Source organism: Arachis hypogaea, chromosome 9 (genome assembly GCF_003086295.3).
Source record: "Arachis hypogaea cultivar Tifrunner chromosome 9, arahy.Tifrunner.gnm2.J5K5, whole genome shotgun sequence".
Classification (NCBI taxonomy): domain Eukaryota; kingdom Viridiplantae; phylum Streptophyta; class Magnoliopsida; order Fabales; family Fabaceae; genus Arachis; species Arachis hypogaea.
The window spans coordinates 40,198,224-40,210,024 of record NC_092044.1 but is presented as its reverse complement, the minus strand read 5'-3'; the positions used below and the strand labels follow the sequence as shown (position 1 = coordinate 40,210,024).

The window sequence follows — 11,801 nt, the reverse complement described above, 5'->3', positions numbered from 1 at the left end:
TCCTCATTGGGGAACTCATTGGAGGCCAGTGGACGTCCATGGAGGTCTTCCTCAGTGGCGTTCACTGCCTCTTCCTCCTCTCCTAATTCGGCCAGTTTGATGGCTTTGCACTCTCCTTTTGGATTTTCTTCTGTGTTGCTTGGAAGAGTACTAGGAGGGAGTTCAGTAATTTTCTTGCTCAGCTGACCCACTTGTACCTCCAAATTTCTAATGGAGGACCTTGTTTCAGTCATGAAACTTTGAGTGGTTTTGATTAGATCAGAGACCATGGTTGCTAAGTCAGAGGTGTTCTGCTTAGAACTCTCTGTCTGTTGCTGAGAAGATGATGGAAAAGGCTTGCCATTGCTTAACCTGTTTCTTCCACCATTATTGTTGTTGAAACCTTGTTGAGGTCTCTGTTGATCCTTCCATGAGAGATTTGGATGATTTCTCCATGAAGGATTATAGGTGTTTCCATAGGGTTCTCCCATGTAATTCACCTCTTCCATTGAAGGGTTCTCAGGATCATAAGCTTCTTCTTCAGATGAAGCTTCCTTAGTACTGCTTGGTGCATTTTGCATTCCAGACAGACTTTGAGAAATCATATTGACTTGTTGGGTCAATATCTTGTTCTGAGCCAATATGGCATTCAGAGTGTCAATCTCAAGAACTCCTTTCTTCTGATTAGTCCCATTGTTCACAGGATTCCTTTCAGAAGTATACATGAATTGGTTATTTGCAACCATTTCAATTAGTTCTTAAGCTTCTGTAGGCATCTTCTTTAGATGAAGAGATCCTCCAGCAGAGCTATCCAAAGACATCTTGGACAGTTCAGACAGACCATCATAGAAAATACCTATGATGCTCCATTCAGAAAGCATATCAGAGGGACACTTTCTGATTAATTGTTTGTATCTTTCCCAAGCTTCATAGAGGGATTCTCCTTCCTTCTGTCTGAAGGTTTGGACTTCCACTCTAAGCTTACTCAATTTTTGAGGTGGAAAGAACTTTGCCAGGAAGGCATTGACTAGCTTTTCCCAAGAGTTCAGGCTTTCTTTAGGTTGTGAGTCCAACCATGTTCTAGCTCTGTCTCTTACAGCAAAAGGGAATAGCATAAGTCTGTAGACCTCAGGGTCAACCCCATTAGTCTTGACAGTGTCACAGATTTGCAAGAATTCAGCTAAAAACTGATGAGGATCTTCCAATGGAAGTCCATGGAATTTGCAATTCTGTTGCATTAGAGAAACTAATTGAGGCTTAAGCTCAAAGTTGTTTGCTCCAATGGTAGGGATAGAGATGCTTCTCCCATAAAAGTCGGGAGTAGGTGCAGTAAAGTCACCCAGCACCTTCCTTGCATTGTTGGCATTGTTGTTGTTTTCGGCTGCCATGGGGTCTTCTTCTTTGAAGATTTCTGTTAGGTCCTCTATAGAGAATTGTGCCTTAGCTTCTCTTAGCTTTTGCTTCAAGGTCCTTTCAGGTTCAGGATCAGCCTCAACAAGAATGCTCTTGTCTTTGCTCCTGCTCATATGAAAGAGAAGAGAACAGGAAAATGTGGAATCCTCTATGTCACAGTATAGAGATTCCTTGAGGTGTCAGAGGAAAAGAAAAATGGAAGGCAGAAGTAGAAGAATTCGAACTTATCAAGAGAGATAGAGTTCGAATTATTCATTGAGGAATAGTGTTAGTCCATAAATAGAAGGATGTGAGAAGAGGGGAAGTAATTTTCGAAAATTGAGTAAAAGATTTTGAAAACATTTTGAAAAACACTAATTGATTTTCGAAAATAAAAGTGGGAAAGAAATCAAGTGATTTTTGAAAAAGATTTTGAAATTAGAAATAAAAAAGATTTGATTTTAAAAATTAATGACTTGGCTATCAAGAAAAGATATGATTCAAACATTAAATCTTTCTCAACAGAAAAGGCAACATACTTGAAATGTTGAATCAAATCATTAATTGATAGCAAGTATCCTTGAAAATAGAAAGAAATTGATTTTGAAAAAGATTTGATTGAAAAGATTTGATTTGAAAAAGATTTGATTTTGAAAAGATTTTGAAAACTTAAAAAAATTTGATTTGAAAACAAAATCTTCCCTCTTGTGCCATCCTGGCGTTAAACGCCCAGAATGGTGCACATTCTGGCGTTTAACGCCCAAACTACTACCCTTTTGGGCGTTAAACGCCCAGCCAGGCACCCTGGCTGGCGTTTAAACACCAGTTTGCCCTTCTTCACTGGGCGTTTTGAACGCCCAGCTTTTTCTGTATAATTCCTCTGCAGTATGTTCTGAATCTTCAATTCTCTGTATTATTGACTTGAAAAAACACAAATTAAAAATATTTTTGAATTTTTAACAAAGAGGAATAATCAAAATGCAACTAAATCAAATAACAATGCATGCAAGACACCAAACTTAGCAGTTTGTATACTACTGACACTAACAAAATGAGAATGCACATGCGAAACACAAAACACTCAAGTCAAGAGAATTTAAAGATAAGAGCAATGAAATCATCAAGAATATCTTGAAGATCACTTAAGACACATGAATGAATGCAAGAAGAACAGAAACATGCAATTGACACGAAACTTAAAATGAGACTCTAGACTCAAACAGGAAATATTTTTGGATTTTAAATTTTTTTTTTGGATTTTTCGAAAATTAAGTGGAAAAAGAAAATAAAGGTATCAAAATTCTTAAAGAGAATTCCAGGAATCATGCAATGCTAGTCTAAGACTCCGGTCCAGGAATTAGACATGGCTTCATAGCCAGCCAAGCTTTCAAAGAAAGCTTCGGTCCAAAACACTAGACATGGCCAATGGCCAGCCAAGCCTTAGCAGATCACTGCTCCAACAGCAAGATTGATAGAAATCAACAAGCTCTTGTGATGATAAGTTGAAACCTCAGTCCAATAAAATTAGACATGGCTTCACAGCCAGCCAGACTTCAACAGATCATCATGAAACTCTAGAATTCATTCTTAAGAACTCTGAAAAAAAAATACCTAATCTAAGCAACAAGATGAACCGTCAGTTGTCCATACTCGAACAATCCCCGGCAACGGCGCCAAAAACTTGGTGGACGAAATTGTGATCACTACAACTTCGCACAACTAACTAGCAAGTGTACTGGGTCGTCCAAGTAATAAACCTTACGCGAGTAAGGGTCGATCCCACAGAGATTGTTGGTATGAAGCAAGCTATGGTCACCTTGTAAATCTTAGTCAGGTAAACTCAAATGGGTATGGGTGATATACGAATGAAACATAAAGATAAAGATAGAGATACTCATGCAATTCATTGGTGAGAATTTTAGATAAGCGTATGAAGATGCTGTGTTCCTTCCGTCTCTGTGCTTTCCTACTGTCTTCATCCAATCCTTCTTACTCCTTTCCATGGCAAGCTGTATGCAAGGGTTTCACCGTTGTCAGTGGCTACCTTCCATCCTCTCAGTGGAAATGTTCAACGCACCCTGTCACGGCACGGCTATCCATCTGTCGGTTCTCAATCAGGCCGGAATAGAATCCAGTGATTCTTTTGCGTCTGTCACTAACGCCCCGCCCTCAGGAGTTTGAAGCTCGTCACAGTCATTCAATCATTGAATCCTACTTAGAATACCACAGACAAGGTTTAGACCTTTCGGATTCTCTTGAATGCCGCCATCAGTTCTAGCTTATACCACGAAGATTCCGGTTAAAGAATCCAAGAGATATCCACCCAATCTAAGGTAGAACGGAGGTGGTTGTCAGGCACACGTTCATAGGTGAGAATGATGATGAGTGTCACGGATCATCACATTCATCAAGTTGAAGAACAAGTGATATCTTAGAACAAGAACAAGCGGAATTGAATAGAAGAACAATAGTAATTGCATTAATACTCGAGGTACAGCAGAGCTCCACACCTTAATCTATGGTGTGTAGAAACTCCACCGTTGAAAATACATAAGAACAAAAGTGATCGTTGGCTTCGGCCCCAGAGAGGGAACCAGAAGAACCAAGATCTGATCTAAGATCTAAAGTGATCAAAAGATGAAAATACAATAGTAAAAGGTCCTATATATAGAGAATTAGTAGCTTAGGGTTTACAGAGATGAGTAAATGACATAAAAATCCAATTCCGGGCCCACTTGGTGTGTGCTTGGGCTGAGCATTGAAGCATTTTCGTGTAGAGACTCTTCTTGGAGTTAAACGCCAGCTTTGGTGCCAGTTTGGGCGTTTAACTCCCATCCTTGTGCCAGTTCCGGCGTTTAACGCTGGAAATCCTGAGGGTGACTTTGAACGCCGGTTTGGGCCATCAAATCTTGGGCAAAGTATGGACTATCATATATTGCTGGAAAGCCCAGGATGTCTACTTTCCAACGCCGTTGAGAGCGCGCCAATTGGGCTTCTGTAGCTTCAGAAAATCCACTTCGAGTGCAGGGAGGTCAGAATCCAACAGCATCTGCAGTCCTTTTCAGTCTCTGAATCAGATTTTTGCTCAGGTCCCTCAATTTCAGCCAGAAAATACCTGAAATCACAGAAAAACACACAAACTCATAGTAAAGTCTAGAAAAGTGAATTTTAACTAAAAACTAATAAAAATATACTAAAAACTAACTAGATCATACTAAAAACATACTAAAAACAATGCCAAAAAGCGTACAAATTATCCGCTCATCAGTAATTCACTTCTACCATTGCAGGTTCTCAGGAGCATAAGCTTCTTCTTCAGAAGTTGCTTCTTTAGTACTGTTGGATGTATTTTGCAATCCATTCAGACTCTGAGAGATCATATTAACTTGTTGGGTCAATAATTTGTTCTGAGCCAGTATGGCATTCAGAGCATCAATTTCAAGAACTCCTCTCTTTTGAGGTGTCCCATTACTCACAGGATTCCTCTCAGAGGTATACATGAACTGGTTATTTACAACCATTTCAATAAGTTCATGAGCTTCTCCAGGCATTTTCTTTAGGTGAATGGATCCACCTGTAGAGTGGTCCAGTGACATCTTGGAAAATTTAGACAGACCATCATAGAATATATATAATGTGGTCCATTCTGAAAGCATGTCAGAAGGACACTTTTTGGTCAGTTGCTTGTATCTTTCCCAAGCTTCATAGAGGGACTCACCATCTTTTTGATGGAAGGTCTGAACATCCACTCTAAGCTTGCTCACCTTTTGAGGAGGAAAGAACTTGGCTAAGAAAGCCGTGACCAGCTTATCCCAAGAGTCCACGCTATCTCTAGGTTGTGAGTCCAACCATGTTCTAGCTCTGTCTCTTACAGCAAAAGGGAAAAGCATAAGCTTGTAGAGTTTAGGATCAACTTCATTGGTCTTAACAGTATCACAGATCTGCAAGAACTCAGTTAAGAACTGATAAGGGTCTTCTGATGGAAGTCCATGAAACTTGCAGTTCTGTTGCAGTAGAGAAACTAATTGAGGCTTTAGCTCAAAATTGTTTGCTCCTATGGCAGGGATTGAGATGCTTCTTCCATAGAAGTTGGAAGTTGGTGAAGTAAAATCACCAAGCATCTTCCTTGCATTGTTGTTTGGTTCGGCCAAAATTGTTTCTTTTGCTGCTTCCTTTTCGAAAATTTCAGTGAGGTCTTCTTTAGAGTTTTGTGCTTTAGCTGCTCTTCGCTTCCTCTTCAGAGTCCTTTCAGGTTCAAGATCAGCTTCAACAAGTATGCCTTTATCTTTGTTCCTGCTCATATGAAAGAGAAGAAAACAAAGAAAATATAGAATTCTCTATGTCACAATATAGAGATTCCTTGAAGTGTCAGAGGAAAACAAGAATGGAAGGATGAGGTAGGTAAGAAAGAACTCGAACACACAAAGAGATATGGAGTTCGAATTGACAATGGGGGAGGAATGTTAGTGTTTTAAAAAGAAAAAGATAAGAGAGGGGGAGAATTTTCGAAAATAAAAAGGATAAAATTTAAAATAAATTTTTGAAAAATTTGTTGTGGTTTTGAAAAAGATAAGAAATAGTAAAACAAACAAAAAATCAATTAGTTAGTAAAAAAAATTTGAAAATCAATTTTGAAAAGATAGGAAGTTTAGAAAAGATTTTTGAAATCAAATTTTTCAAAAAGATATGATTTGAAAAAGATATGATTAAAAAGATATGATTGAAAAAGATTTGAAAAAGAAATTTTAAAAAGATTTGATTTTGAAAAAGATATGTTTGAAAAGATGTGATTTTGAAAAAGATATGATTGAAAATATTTGATTTAAAAAAGATTTGATTTTGAAAAAAAATGAATATTTGAAAAAGATTTGATTTGAAAACAAAATTCCTCTCCTTGTGTCATCTTGGCATTAAACGCCCAAGAGCTGCATGTTTTGGGCGTTTAACGCCCAATTACTGCATGGTTTGGGCGTTTAAACGCCCAGCCAAACGCTAGTTTTCCTTCTTCACTGGTCGTTTTGAACGTCCAGCTTTTTCTCTGTAATTCCTCTGATTTATGTTATTGGATCTTCATTTTGCTAAATTCTTTATTCAAGAAGATATGTTTTCAATTTTGAAAAACAACAAAATGAGTCGAAACATATAATTCTTGGATCAAAACACAAGATATATGCAAGAACATTATGAATGTCAAGATGAACACCAAGAACAATCTTGAAGATCAAGATGAACATCAAGAACTTAGTTTTCTTAATGAAAGAAAACATGGAGGACACCAAACTTAGAACTTTCTCATGTTTGGGCCATATGAATGCAAGAATGCATATGTAGAACATCATGCAATGCAATTCAATAAATCATGAAGATCAAACAAGGCAATTCATCAAGAACGACTTGAAGATCATCAAGAACACAATGCATGTGTTTCGAAAATTGCAAGACAGTTAAAATCATGCAATTGACACCAAACTTAAAATTTGGCACTAGATTCAAACAAAAACCATGAAATATTTTTTATTTTTTATGATTTTATGAATTTTATTGGATTTTTCGAAAATAATTTTGAAAAAATGAAAACAAATAAAAAAACTTTTGAAAGATTTTTGAAAACTTTTTTGAAAAGAAAATAAAAACAACCTAATCTGAGCAACAAGATGAACCGTCAGTTGTCCAAACTCGAACAACCCCCGGCAACGGCGCTAAAAACTTGGTGCACGAAATTGTGATCTCCATGGCGCCAACAACTTGTTACGCACAATTGTAATGTCACTCTTCTTCACAACTTCGCACAACTAACCAGCAAGTGCACTGGGTCATCCAAGTAATAAACTTTACGTGAGTAAGGTCGATCCCACGGAGATTGTCGGCTTGAAGCAAGCTGTGGTCACCTTGTAAATCTCAGTCTGGCAGATTCAAATGGGTTATGGAGTTTTCATAATTAAAAGATAAATAAACAGAAAGTAAAGATAGAGATACTTATGTAATTCATTGGTGAGAATTTCAGATAAGTGCATAGAGATGCTTTGTTCTTGTTGAATCTCTGCTTTCCTACTACCTTCATCCAATCCTTCATACTCCTTTCCATCGCAAGCTGTATGTTCGGGTTTCACCGGCGTCAACGGCTACCTCCCGTCCTCTTAGTGAAAATGGTCCAAATGCGCCATCACCGTACGGCTAATCATCTGTCGGTTCTCGATCATGTTAGAATAGAATCCCGTGATCCTTTTGCGTCTGTCACTATGCCAAACACTCGCGAGTTTGAAGCTTGTCATAATCATCCCTTCCCAGATCCTACTCGGAATACCACAGACAAGGTTTAGACTTTCCAGATCTCAAGAATGGCTGCCAATAATTCTAGCTTATACCACGAAGACTCCGATCTTTTGGAATGGAGACTAAGAGATACGCGCTCGATCTAAGGTAGAACGAAAGTGGTTGTCAGGCACGCGTTCATAGGTGAGAATGATGATGAGTGTCATGGATCATCACATTCATCATGTTGAAGTGCAGCGAATATCTTAGAATAAGAATAAGCTAAATTGAATAGAAAATAGTAGTAATTGCATTGATACTTGAGAAACAGCAGAGCTCCACACCTTACTCCATATCTTAGAAACTCCACCGTTGAAAATACATAAGAACAAGGTCCAGGCATGGCCGTGAGGTCAGCCTCCAAAACATGATCAAAGGATCAAAAGATAATTCAAAGATCCCCAGATGAAAATACAATAGTAAAAGGTCCTATTTATAATGAAATTAGCTACTAGGGTTTATAGAAATAGGTAAATGATGCAGAAATCCACTTCTGGGCCCACATGGTGTTTGCTTGGGCTGAGCATTGAGCTTTACATGTGTAGAGGCTTCTCTTGGAGTTAAACTCCAGCTTTGGTGTCAGTTTAGGCATTTAACTCCAACTTTTATGCCAGTTCTGGCGTTTTGACTTCAGAATAGGGCTGAGAAGGGGCGTTTGAATGCCAGTTTGCATCATTAAAAATAGAGCAAAGTATGGACTATTATATATTGATAGAAAGATCTAGATGTCTAATTTCCAACGCATTTGAGAGCGCGCCATTTGGAGTTTTGTAGCTCCATAAAATCCACATCGAGTGCAGGGAGGTCAGAATCCAACAGCATCAGCAGTCCTTTGTCAGTCTCTGAATTAGATTTTTGCTCAGGTCCCTCAATTTTAGCCAGAAAATACATGAAATCACAGAAAAATACACAAACTCATAGTAAAGTCTAGAAATGTGAATTTTGCTTAAAAACTAATAAAAATATACTAAAAACTAACTAAATCATACTAAAAACTATATAAAAACAATAATAAAAAGCGTAAAAATTATCCGCTCATCAGTTACCTACAACTATTTTCCACTTCCCCAGAGCAGAGCAGAGCAGAGTATATTATTTTCCTGCAGTAGCAGAGGCTATCTCAAATGAGCTGCTATTATTATATGCACATTTATTTAGGAACGGAAAATTGTATCCGGCAAATCATGATTACTCGTGACCGGATAAATGTCGGGATTGTGGGTAGCTATCCAACACATGAGCTCATGGCCTGCGCTAGGGCTAGACATACATCATTCTTGTCTGCGCATCATTCTCTGTTGCATTCTTTACTGTGTGTGACTTTATGTTTGTCTGCTTGTGTGCTCTTTCTGTGTTTTATTTTCTTGTATTCTTTTATTTGTGTTCTGCTTTCTATTGTCTCTACTTCCTCTTTCTATCTTTATCTTCTGTATACTGCTTTGCTATATTCTATCATTTGTCTCCTAATCGACCCCAAATAAATGAACGTAACTAACAACCCCGACCCTACTAAGGACTCCCCAGTTCTTATCCCTTCTCTCTCTTCCTCCCCTCCAGATGGAGACGGACGTGATATTCTATGAAGTCGAAGACCTATACATTTACGAGGATCCAGTGTACTATGGTTACTACATCTTGAGTGTGGAGCCTCGTATGAGACATTACGCGTTACAAAACCATCCCTTCCAACATCCTTTGTATAGCCCGCTTTTTGACCCCGATGCTCCTGGTGCGGTATTTTATAACCCACAAACTAACCGGCAAGTGCACCGGGTCGTACCAAGTAATACCTTACATGAGTAAGGGTCGATCCCACAAGGATTGATGGATCAAGCAGCAATGATTGATTGATTGGCTTAGTTAGGCAAGCAGAAAAGGGTTTTGAGATATTCAAAAGGTTTAAATCCGAACTCAGAATATCAAAAGAATAGACAAATAAACAAGTTGGGAATAAAATATTGAGAAAGCAGTTAAGGCTTCAGAGTTATCTATTTTTCCGGATTTACTTTTCTTACTAACTATTTTAATTATGTAGGACTTAATTTATGGCAAACTGTATGTGACTAGACCTAATTCCTTAGACCTTCCTAGTCTCCTCTAAAATTCATTAACTGCCAATTCCTTGGTCAATTAATTCCAATTAGAGGGTGATAATCAATTTCAAGTTTATATGCCACAAAAACTCTAATTACCCAAGAAATAAAAGGATTATATATCACGTATCCTGTTAAATTCAGATAATTAAAATTTAGGAGAATTTGTTTTCAAGCTGTTGTTCAAGTATAGAGTTTTTCCAAGTTATACAAGAACTCAAATAGAAACGAGGGTCATACTTCCGTTCCACCCAAATTCATAAAATAAAGAGTGAAAACAATTCTTAAATTATAAATCCACACATGAATTAAAACAGAAAATAGCAATAAAATCAATCCATACAAATAGACAGAGCTCCTAACCTTAATAATGGAGGATTAGTTGCTCATGGAATGCGGAATGTAAATTTATATAGAATTTCCTTAATGGAATCCCCCTCCTGGTGGAACCTCTCCAATAGAAGAGAAGTCTCCCCTTTTTATAACTAATCCTAATTAATTTAAAATCTAATATCTAAAATTAAGATAATATCTTTTCCTATTTTAAAATCCAATTTGAATTTAAATCAAAATTAACTAACTACTCTGCGTCTTGTAACGTGGGGGCCACTTGGCTTCACTGGATTTGCGCCTAACTTGGGTGCTAAAATGGGGCCCATAAATCACCCCCCAGCGGTTTCTGCATTTTCTGCACGTGACGCATGTCACGCGTACACTTTAGTCATGCGTACGCATTGATGGTCTTTTTTCGCGAGTCACGCGGACGCGTTGGTCACGCGCACGCGTGGCTGGTCTTCTTCGCAAGTCACGCGGACGCGTCGGTCACGCGCACGCGTTGCTGTGAAATTCTTCAAATCACGCGTGCGCATCAGTCACGCACACGTCTCACCATGGAATGCTCCAAATCACGCGTACACATCAGTCACGTGTACGCGTCGCTCCTCGCTGCCATCTCCTTTGATTTTTGTGCTGCAGAAACTCCATCAAATTCCGCCGAATGCTACCTAAAATAAACAAAATTGCAAAAGACTCAAAGTAGCATCTATATTGGCTAAAAGATAATTAATTCTTTATTAAACTCAACAATTTAGATGAAAATTCACTAGGAAAAGATAGGAAAGATGCTCACACATCAGCTCCTTATGACTTTCCCTTATCCCGGTTACATCCTTACGCACCTGGACATCCTTTTCCTGATGGTCCCGGACACCTTATACCAGCTCAACCTTTGAATGTGGTGGAACCTGAGCCTAGCATTCCTGATGAGCCCGAGTTAGCTGGTGACTACATACCTATGATACCACCAGAATGGGACTTTCCCCCTGAGCCGATCCCTGACTTTCCACAGCCTGAGGAGCCAGCACTACCAGACAATGGGATAACTCCTATATACACGAACGGACCTGTGCTCGCAAATGATTTTGTACATAGTGACAGCAGTATTTCTGGCGGATCTGAGGGTATAGCTATAGTTGCGGATGATGAGGAGGAGTAGGATCCTGAGATAGAGATGGAGCAGGATGAGGAGATGGGCGAGCCTCACGAGGATCTTCCGAACGACCACGTGTAGATATAGTCTGACAGCCATAGGGGCATTCTTTTGATGACACTGTAGTCTGACATTATCTGTTAGTTAGTCTCTCACTTGTGTTAGTACACCCGAGAGCTAGGAGCTACATAGTGGTTTGGCTAGCTTGGGCGCCAGTGTAGCAGATTTTTGTATGGGCCAGGTCCTGGGAGTGTCGTGTATATATTAGCTACGTAGGATGATGAGGATGTAAACTGACTTGATCTTGTGTAAATGCTACATGTTTTGTTATAGTGTGCATGATGTATATTATCAGCTGTGTTTATATGTTTCTTTATGCTTCTTTTCAATTTCTCTCAATGTATGCTTGTTTATTTTACCTTATCATCCGCAACGATATAAAAAAAGTTACCCGTAGAATTGGCAACGTTTTAACAAGGAACAGGCTCATATATTAAGTAATAGTTAATAATTAGGAAGAACAATTTGGTAACACT

General features: G+C 38.6%; 1 non-coding gene across 1 annotated transcript; it reads left to right on the top strand.

Moving 5' to 3' along the window:
• The first annotated feature begins 854 nt into the window (after positions 1 to 854).
• LOC112713327 (small nucleolar RNA R71) lies at positions 855 to 962 on the top strand. The gene has a single exon (XR_003158300.1). It is a non-coding gene; the product is annotated as a small nucleolar RNA R71 (small nucleolar RNA).
• Positions 963 to 11,801: the final 10,839 nt, after the last annotated feature.